General features: G+C 31.2%; 4 non-coding genes across 4 annotated transcripts; all 4 read left to right on the forward strand.

The window, feature by feature from the left end:
* The first annotated feature begins 1,209 nt into the window (after window positions 1-1,209).
* LOC145847742 (5S ribosomal RNA) lies at window positions 1,210-1,328 on the forward strand. Its single transcript, XR_014371493.1, has one exon. It is a non-coding gene; the product is annotated as a 5S ribosomal RNA (ribosomal RNA).
* A 2,831-nt stretch (window positions 1,329-4,159) lies between these two features.
* On the forward strand, window positions 4,160-4,278 carry LOC145847753 (5S ribosomal RNA). The gene has a single exon (XR_014371503.1). It is a non-coding gene; the product is annotated as a 5S ribosomal RNA (ribosomal RNA).
* A 3,383-nt stretch (window positions 4,279-7,661) lies between these two features.
* On the forward strand, window positions 7,662-9,469 carry LOC145847751 (small subunit ribosomal RNA). The gene has a single exon (XR_014371501.1). It is a non-coding gene; the product is annotated as a small subunit ribosomal RNA (ribosomal RNA).
* Window positions 9,470-9,651: 182 nt separating this feature from the next.
* LOC145847745 (5.8S ribosomal RNA) lies at window positions 9,652-9,804 on the forward strand. The gene has a single exon (XR_014371495.1). It is a non-coding gene; the product is annotated as a 5.8S ribosomal RNA (ribosomal RNA).
* Window positions 9,805-10,000: the final 196 nt, after the last annotated feature.

Below are 10,000 nucleotides of genomic sequence, written 5' to 3' on the forward strand. Positions count from 1 at the left end.
CCCTAAAAAAAGGGGGTCGAAATAACATTTTTTCATCATGCTTCAAATGGGCTGAAAAATTTTTTACGGGGTCTCTGGACCAAATAAAAACGATCTGTCGAGTCAGAATTCCAAAAATCGAAAATTCCCGAAATTTCTGTACTTAAGAGGCGGGGCGCCCACTATCGACAAAAGTGTGCCGAAACCCACAAACGTTGTGTTACGCGCGCTAAAATAAATACAAGCCTGATCGCTGAAAATGTATTCTATTTGAATAAGGTAAGTATCAACACCAAGGAAGCAATTCCTTTATTATAAATTCATACTCTGACATTGCGCTAATATTGCTCGTGATTGTTATTTAGTTAAAAGATATAATTTATATTACTTTTATTTTATTTTTATTTTACTTCTATATAATAATTATTTTATATTTTATTAAAAAATTTCTTGTTTAGTTTCTAAGCAACCACAGTTACGTTTATATGTTTAATTCTATTGTATTTTATATTTATCGATAATTTAATAAAAGTTTTAAAAGACTATTCTGGTTTTCCACGCTCTCTTCAAAAATGTGAGTTCTTTTAATTCTTCCACTTAATTATTCATTTTAAAGTAAACAACTAGTTATACATATTATTATAATGTATGTGTATTATATACTATCATTTTATAACATAAACATAGTTGAGTTATTAAATTAAACGTCAAATATTTTATTACCTTAAATTAAGTTATATTTATTATATAATCTATAATTATAAGTTATATAATTATAAGTTATAAATTATTTATTCGTAAAATCTGATGTAGTATGAGATATTCTTTAGAAAACTATAACTAACTATAAATATTCTTGTATATATAAGTCCATCTATAAATAGAACAATGAGAAATAGTAAAACAAACTAAACACAACATGTTACCGAAATGTTTATTTTAACAATATTTTTTATTTAGTTTAATCACTTAATAAACTTTACTTCTAATTATCATAGTATTAAATATAGAATATAGTTAACAATCTTTTAAACAAAGTTTTTAATAAAGTTGCAGGGAGTAATTGTAATTAAAACACCAAAAAAAAAAGGTTTTAATAAAAAAATACTTACATCAAGTTAAAATTTTATAAGGAATAATTTTAAAATATCAAATCGATTGTAAATTAAGTGCAAATAGGTTTTTTAAACAAACCGAAGGGTTTATAAAGGCTTGTAAACGCTTTCAAACGCCTACGACCATACCACACTGAGCACACCCCATCTCGTCCGATCTGGGAAGTTAAGCAGTGTCGGGCGTGGTTAGTACTTAGATGGGTGACCGCTTGGGAATACCACGTGCCGTAGGCTTTTACTTTTTGAATTCATCTTTTTTGTTTTATTTTTCTTTCTGACCTATTTATACTTATTACTCGTTTATTTACATTTCTTTAACGCTTAAAAGAAAAGAAAATTCTAGTTATTAGAAAACAAAAACCTTAGCCAATCAGATAACGTTATTTGCTGTTTAAACCAATTAAAGCGCTAAAAAAGTGGTTTGACCAGTTTGAGATATCGAAAAAATAATGGCACCATCTTGTAGAGTACAATTTTCTGAGTTAAAATTAATACAATTAGTCTTTTATACTAAAACTTAAAAGTCTTTTTGTCCACAAACAACTAAAAGCCTGGCTACTTGAAAAATCAAACAAAAATAAATTTTGAACTTTTGTATTGTGAGTCATAATAAGTTATTTACTGTTACCAACAGATACTAGCAAAAGCTTTTTAAAGTTTTGTATTAACTTAATGTATTTGTAATTACTTTTACTTAAAAGAGACTATTGAGTTACGTTTACTTAGTTTACTTTTGTATGTGTATTAAATATATAGCAATTTTGTTTGAACTTAAATAAGGACTATTAAACTTTTAAAAGAAAACTATCAAAGTTTACTAACTCAAAAGCTAAATCTTAGTTTTATTGTTATAAACATTTATGTTGTAATTTACTAATAACTAAATGAGTTTATTTCAAACAAAAAGAATTAAATAATGTTATGTCAAGCCTACTATATGAGGTATATAGGTATATAAGGTATACAAGCTTATGTTTGAAAGTTATAATAATAAAAATAAAAATAAATATTTAGTTGGTAAAATTTGTATGTTTTAATATGCTTTGAAATTAGAGTTAGTATAGAAGTTTTTTTTTAAATATAATAAATATAAATATTTAGTTACTAATAATAAACTAAAATACCAATTTTGTAGTTATTACAAAAAAAAAACTTATCTTACTTAAAGTTCACTGTAATTGAAATATTATACAAAAGCTTCATTATTATAAGCTTTGAATAACTTTACTTCATAACTATATTCATGTTTGCATATTTAAACTATAAAAAGTTAGTGTTTTGTGTATTGACTTTATGATTATTTTATTTTAGTAACTGTTAGTTTTATACTTTAATAAAAGAAATATGGTTAACAAGTAAGTTAAAAATGAAAGAAGCCTAAAAAAAACACACTAATTAACTGCTTATTCAATAGTTTGATTATTTAATTATTTTTCTGTTATATAGTTTAATCTTATTGTATAAAAAATACAGAGGTTTAAAGTAAGTTTGAATAAAAATAAAACAAAACATATAAAATAAGCATTAGTTCAAATACATAGTTTTTTTTTTAATGTTCGCGATGGAGAAAACAATGGAGAAAATTTAATTCTTTAATAATAAGTAGTAATTTAAATAAAAAATAATACAAATAAAGTTATACAATATATATACAATAGTTTGTCAAACTAGGCAAAAAAGAGTAGGCCACCACTACAATCCAATGTTCCAACTGGAAATTCAATGAGATCGTTACTGTACTTGTGATGAACGTTGATAATCCCCAAGATTGTAAGTCGAAGGCCTTACCCAACCTAACCAGCGCACTGGTTTTCTTACAACTGAATTAATCAACATTTAATATTGAATATAATCATTATTGATAGATAGAGGAATGTTGACAATCAACAACAGATTGTAAGTCAAAGGCATTACTCGACCCAAGTACCCACAACCTAGATTGAACAACATTTATTAGATAGATTTGTTTATTGATAGATAGAGGAATATTGACAATCCACAACAGATTGTAAGTCAAAGGCATTACTCGACCCAAGTACCCACAACCTAGATTGAACAACATTTGTTAGATAGATTTGTTAGATAGATAGATAGATAGTACAGTATAATCTCAAAGAATTTGAAGTTGAACATTGAACAATAGTGGCCACCATTTCAGGCCTGCTGGCAGCTAGATTACAGCCCCCGGCTACGCAGACCTGCAATATTGATGAAAAAAAACAGTATATATATTTCCGAATCTGAATTTGAGTACTTTTTATATATTATTAACAAAATTTTTTAGGGGTAATATCTGTTTAGTTTTTTAATATATCTTTAAAATAAAACACTAAGTTAATAATATAATAATAATAAAATAATAATATTTTGTTTTTAATTCGTTAATAAAATTATTTAATAATATTATATATTAAATGTATATAATAAGTTTAAGTAATAAAATAAATATAATATAACAAATATATTGTATAATAATAATTTTAAAATTAGTAAAAAAAAAATAAACATAGTTGAGTTATCAAATTAAAAAAACTAGAACGTCAAGTATTTAATTACTAAAATTAATTTAATTAAAAAAAAATCTCAGGTAGTCTAAAATGTCAGGAATTATTTAAAAATAAATATATATATAAATATAAATTTAAAACTTATTATATTGAAAAGATTGATGAATAATACTCTTGAATGTATGCAATGTTTGTATTTGTAATGCAATAACATAAATGGATAGATCAATGACAAATTGTAAACATATTGTATTATTTTATTTTACGATTTTATTTTATTTATTTAGTTTAATAATTCAATAAACTTTACTTCTACTTGTCCTGGTCTTAGGTAATTTATAGATAGCAATTATTTAAACAAACACTTTTGTACAGTTACAATACAGTTTTAGTACAGTTTGGGAGTAACTGTTGATAAAAAAAAGAAAAAAAAAGGTTAATTCAGGTTAAAATTTTATAAGGATTAATTTTAAAATATCAAATCGATTGTAAATCAAGTGCAAATAGGTTTTTTAAACAAACCGAAGGGTTTATAAAGGCTTGTAAACGCTTTCAAACGCCTACGACCATACCACACTGAGCACACCCCATCTCGTCCGATCTGGGAAGTTAAGCAGTGTCGGGCGTGGTTAGTACTTAGATGGGTGACCGCTTGGGAATACCACGTGCCGTAGGCTTTTGCCTTTTGAATTCATCTTTTTTGTACTATTTTTCTTTCTGACCTATTTATACTTATTACTCGTTTATTTACATTTCTTTAACGCTTAAAAGAAAAGTAAATTCTAGTTATTAGCAAATAAAAACGTAAGCCAATCAGATAACGTTATTTGCTGTTTAAACCAATTAGAGCGCTAAAAAAGTGGTTTGACCAGGTTGAGATATCGAAAAAATAATGGCACCATCTTGTAGAGTACAATTTTCTGAGTTAAAATTAATACAATTAGTCATTTATACTAAAACTTTAAAGTCTTTTTGTCCATAAACAAATAAAAGCGTAGCTACTTGAAAAATCAAACGAAAATAAATTTTGCACTTTTGTATTGTGAGTCATAATAAGTTATTTACTGTTACCAACAGATACTAGCAAAAGCTTTTTAAAGTTTTGTATTAACTTAATGTATTTGTACTTAGTTTAAATTAATAGAGTTTATTTGGTTTACTTTATTATGTGTATTGAATGTGCTAGTATCTAAAAATAAATACAACTAAAACAAAACAAACAAGGAGAGTACTTGAATAGAACCAACACAATTTACAGACCAGTTGTGTACTAAATTTAAAGCAATTCTGAATAGTGAATATGCAATTATTATTATAAGTTCAAAGTTCACTTTAATTTAAATTAATGTATTTTTTAAATTGGTTTTATTTAATAGATAGTAGTGAATTACTTTATTTAATTTACTTTAGTAAGTGTTGTATAACTTTATTTGAACCAGAAGCAAAACGGGATTATACTTTCAATAAACTACACAATTTACAGACCAGTTGTGTACTAAATTTAAAGCAATTCTGAATAGTGAATATGCAATTATTATTATAAGTTCAAAGTTCACTTTAATTTAAATTAATGTATTTAATAGATAGTAGTGAATTACTTTATTTAATTTACTTTAGTATGTGTTGTATAACTTTATTTAAACCAGAAGCAAAACGGGATTATACTTTCAATAAACTACACAACTTACAGACCAGTTGTGTACTAAATAAAAAGCTATTGTGAATAGTGAATATGCAATTATTATTATAAGTTTATAAGTTTACAGTTTACAAAAGCTTTACAATTTAGTTATTATTTTGTTCATATTTGCATATCTAATTTATGAAAAGTTAGTGTTATGTGTATTGGCTTTTTAATTTCTTTATTTGTAGAACTGTTAGTTTTATATTCTAAAGAAACATGTTTAAATAAATATGTTTAACAAGTAACTTAAAAATGGAAGAAATATATTGTATATATTGAACTATTTATATTTATTCTAGCTATTTGCTTAGTGTATTTATTAATGTGATTATTTTATGTTGTTGTTTGTCTTATAGTTTAATCGTATTGTGTTTAAATATATATAACAAATACAGAGGTTTAAAGTAAGTTTAAATGAAAATAAAATAAGACATATAGTTGAAATATAAGTTTAAAAAAATAGTTTTTTATTTTATTTCTTTGTTTGTTTGATTGTTTGTTTATTATATAATCGCGACGTTTCATTTTATTACTTTTAAGCATACTAAATATAATAATAGGTATAGTTATAGGAAAAATTCAATTAGTTTCTAATGTAATAAAAAAGTTTATTTCCACAAATAAATAAATACCTGAAAAATCAAATGAAAAATAAATTTCGCACTCTTGTATTGTGAGTCATAATAGGTTATTTACTGTTACCAACAGATACTAGCAAAGGCTTTTTAAAGTTCTATGTTAATTCAATGTATTTGTACTTAGTTTTATTAAAATGACAGTATTGATGGTTACGTTTATTAAGTATGTTTATTTAACGTTATGTAACTCAAGTAAAACCAGAAGCAAAAAGGGAGACTACTTTAAATAAACTACATCATTTATTGTTATATATAACTCTAATAAAACCAGAAGCAAAAAGGGAGACTACTTTAAATGAACTACACAAATTAAAAATATATTATCAAATATAAATCAATCGTGTTGTGTTTCAAAATACATGTTTCAAATAATGTTTTACAAGTATTTATCAGTTATTTAGTTTTCTTTTTATAGTTTAGCCGTATTGTTTTATTTATTTGTTATTATTTTTATTTAATTGTTTGCTTATTATATTTATCGCGATGTGCTTAAAAGAATAGAACAAATACAAAAGTTTAAATTGTAAGTTTTAAATAAAATAAAATGAAACGTACAAAATAAGCTTATGATTTATTATTATTATTATTATTATTTTTATTTCATTGTTTGTTTATTATATCTATCGCGATCTGCTTAAAAAAATAAAACGAGTATTAAGGTTTGAAAAGTAAGTTTAAATAAAAATAAAATGAAACATATAAAATAAGCTTATGTTTTTTTTTTTTTTTTCATTTTTATTTATTTTTATTTAATTGTTTGTTTATTATATTTATCGCGATCTGCTTAAAAAAATAAAACGAGTATTAAGGTTTGAAAAGTAAGTTTAAATAAAAATAAAATGAAACATATAAAATAAGCTTATGTTATTTTTTTTTTTTTTTTTTTATTATTATTATTTTTAATCAATTTTTTGTTTATTATATTTATCGCAATGTGCTTAAAACGATAAAACAAATATAAAGATTTAAAAAGTAAGTTTAAATAAAAAATAATACAAATAAAGCTTATTTATAATAAACAAACATATTTAAAACATTAAAAAAAGTAGTTTATATATATTATTTTTTATTTATTTCTTTTAAACATATTAAATAAAGTATAAAAAAAGTATTAAAACATTTAAACGTAGCATAAATAAGCTTAAAATATTAAAAAAATTGAAAAGAAACAAAGAAATTAAAAAAAAATCGGGAAAAATCGGCAAAAAAGTTCAACAGCAACATTTGAGCATCATACACGTATGCATTACTTTACACTAGTGAGAGAGACGTGTTTGTGCGTTCGGTCGACTTGGCGAGAAAGCGGGCTTAAAGCATTACTGTTTAGCACCCGAGGCGCGGCTATTGCAGCGGCGGCGAACGTGCTATGTAAACGCATCGGAGCAGCGTATGAAAAACTACAAGCGTCCAGCGGCGGTAGGCTTATAGCTTTGCGAAGTCGTCGAGACGAGTAGCCGACGCAGGCAGGCACGGCTCGAGGCGGGTAACTGCAGCAGACAGATGGCGTGTTGCTGCTGACGAGTTAACCGGCAGAAGGCAAACGGTTGGTCGGGAGAAAGAACAGTCAGTTGTATAGCTGCATGCTGCAGTCGACGCGGGCTGGCGCTTTAAACAGCAAAAGGCCGGCGCCGACTTTCAGTAACGTTCGCAAGGCTTTTAAGCCGAGTGATAGAAAAGGTCTGTATTTATACAGTAAAAACGCTCAGTCGAGCAACGGGTTTAAACGCCCTCGGATAGTTATCTGGTTGATCCTGCCAGTAGTCATATGCTTGTCTCAAAGATTAAGCCATGCAAGTGTAAGTACGAGCTCACGTACAGTGAAACTGCGAATGGCTCATTAAATCAGTTATGGTTCATTTGATTGTACGCTTTTACATGGATAACTGTGGCAATTCTAGAGCTAATACATGCGTAAAGCGCCGAACTGACGTGAGGCGCGCATTTATCAGACCAAAACTAACCGGCTTTCGGGTCGTTACAATGGTGACTCTGGATAAGCTTGCGGATCGCACGGCCTAGTGCTGGCGACATCTCATTAAAGCAACTGCCCTATCAACTATCGTCGGTACGGTATCGGCCTACCGAGGTTGTAACGGGTGACGGAGAATCAGGGTTCGATTCCGGAGAGGGAGCCTGAGAAACGGCTACCACATCCAAGGAAGGCAGCAGGCGCGCAAATTACCCATTCCCGGCTCGGGGAGGTAGTGACGAAAAATAACAATGCAGACCTCGTACGAGGTCCTGCAATTGGAATGAGTACACTTTAAACTTTTTAACGAGTATCCATTGGAGGGCAAGTCTGGTGCCAGCAGCCGCGGTAATTCCAGCTCCAAAAGTGTATATTTAAGTTGTTGCGGTTGAAAAGCTCGTAGTTGGATATAGGGACGGCGAGGTTGGTCGGTCGAAAGGCTAGCACTGGCCTCGTTGTTCTTGTTGGTCGGTGCCTTCGCGGTGCTCTTAACTGAGTGTTGCGGTGGTCCGGCAAGTTTACCTTGAAAAAATTAGAGTGTTCAAAGCAGGCTTTACGCTTGTATAATGTTGCATGGAATAATGGAATAGGACCTCGGTTCTATTTTGTTGGTTTTCGGAGCACGAGGTAATGATTAATAGGAACGGACGGGGGCATCCGTACTGTGCCGTTAGAGGTGAAATTCTTGGATCGGCGCAAGACGAACGACTGCGAAAGCATTTGCCAAGAATGTTTTCTTTAATCAAGAGCGAAAGTCAGAGGTTCGAAGACGATCAGATACCGTCCTAGTTCTGACCTTAAACGATGCCGACTAGCGATCGGGCAGTGTCGAACTTAAGAACTGTCCGGCAGCTTCCGGGAAACCAAAGTCTTTGGGTTCCGGGGGAAGTATGGTTGCAAAGCTGAAACTTAAAGGAATTGACGGAAGGGCACCACCAGGAGTGGAGCCTGCGGCTTAATTTGACTCAACACGGGAAATCTCACCCGGCCCGGACACAGCGAGGATTGACAGATTGAGAGCTCTTTCTTGATTCTGTGGGTGGTGGTGCATGGCCGTTCTTAGTTGGTGGAGCGATTTGTCTGGTTAATTCCGATAACGAACGAGACTCTTACTTGCTAAATAGCTGCTCGACCCATTGGGTCGGAGACAACTTCTTAGAGGGACTAGTGGCGTTTAGCCACACGAGATTGAGCAATAACAGGTCTGTGATGCCCTTAGATGTTCGGGGCCGCACGCGCGCTACACTGACCGGATCATCGTGTGTTCCCTAGGCCGAAAGGTCCGGGTAATCCGTTGAACCCCGGTCGTGCTAGGGATAGGGACTTGCAATTGTTTCCCTTGAACGAGGAATTCCCAGTAAGCGCGAGTCATTAGCTTGCGTTGATTACGTCCCTGCCCTTTGTACACACCGCCCGTCGCTACTACCGATTGAATGGTTTAGTGAGGTCCTCCGATTGAGCCTGGTACGTGCGGCAACGCACTCGCCGGTGTTCGAAAAGACGATCGAACTTGATCATTTAGAGGAAGTAAAAGTCGTAACAAGGTTTCCGTAGGTGAACCTGCGGAAGGATCATTAACGAATCGAAATTTGATTTCAAGCGACGTCTCTTCTTCGAAGGGACCGAGCCCTGTAACTGTTATAGTTCGGTCGCGTTGCTTCCTGACAGCGGGAGTAATAATTCAGCACGCAAGTGCTGGCGCGGCCGCTTCTTTTTGAACACGATTTTTTGGTTGCATTGAGATTGATTAACACGAGAGATCTCTTAGCGGTGGATCACTCGGCTCGAGCGTCGATGAAGGACGGAGCTAGCTCCGAGAAGTAATGTGAATTGCAGGACACATTGAGCATCGATATTCTGAACGCGTATTGCGGCCTCGGGTAATCCTGGGGCCACGTCCGTCTCAGGGTCTTTAACACACCGATCCTTTCATTAGTTTGAAAGTGCCTGCGACTCGTTTCTTAATTAAGGAGCGTGTCGTCAAAGACAGCTGGTCTGGCGATTTCACAGCTGAAGCGTGAGCAGCCTGCTGGCCTCGGGTGAGGTAGCAACGACGGTAGGTGCTCGAGAATAAGTTAAGTGACTTCAAAAGGCCGACGTACAAAGCG

Source organism: Thalia democratica, unplaced genomic scaffold (genome assembly GCF_965202585.1).
Source record: "Thalia democratica unplaced genomic scaffold, ktThaDemo2.hap1.1 HAP1_SCAFFOLD_1068, whole genome shotgun sequence".
NCBI classification, from domain to species: Eukaryota; Metazoa; Chordata; class Thaliacea; order Salpida; family Salpidae; genus Thalia; species Thalia democratica.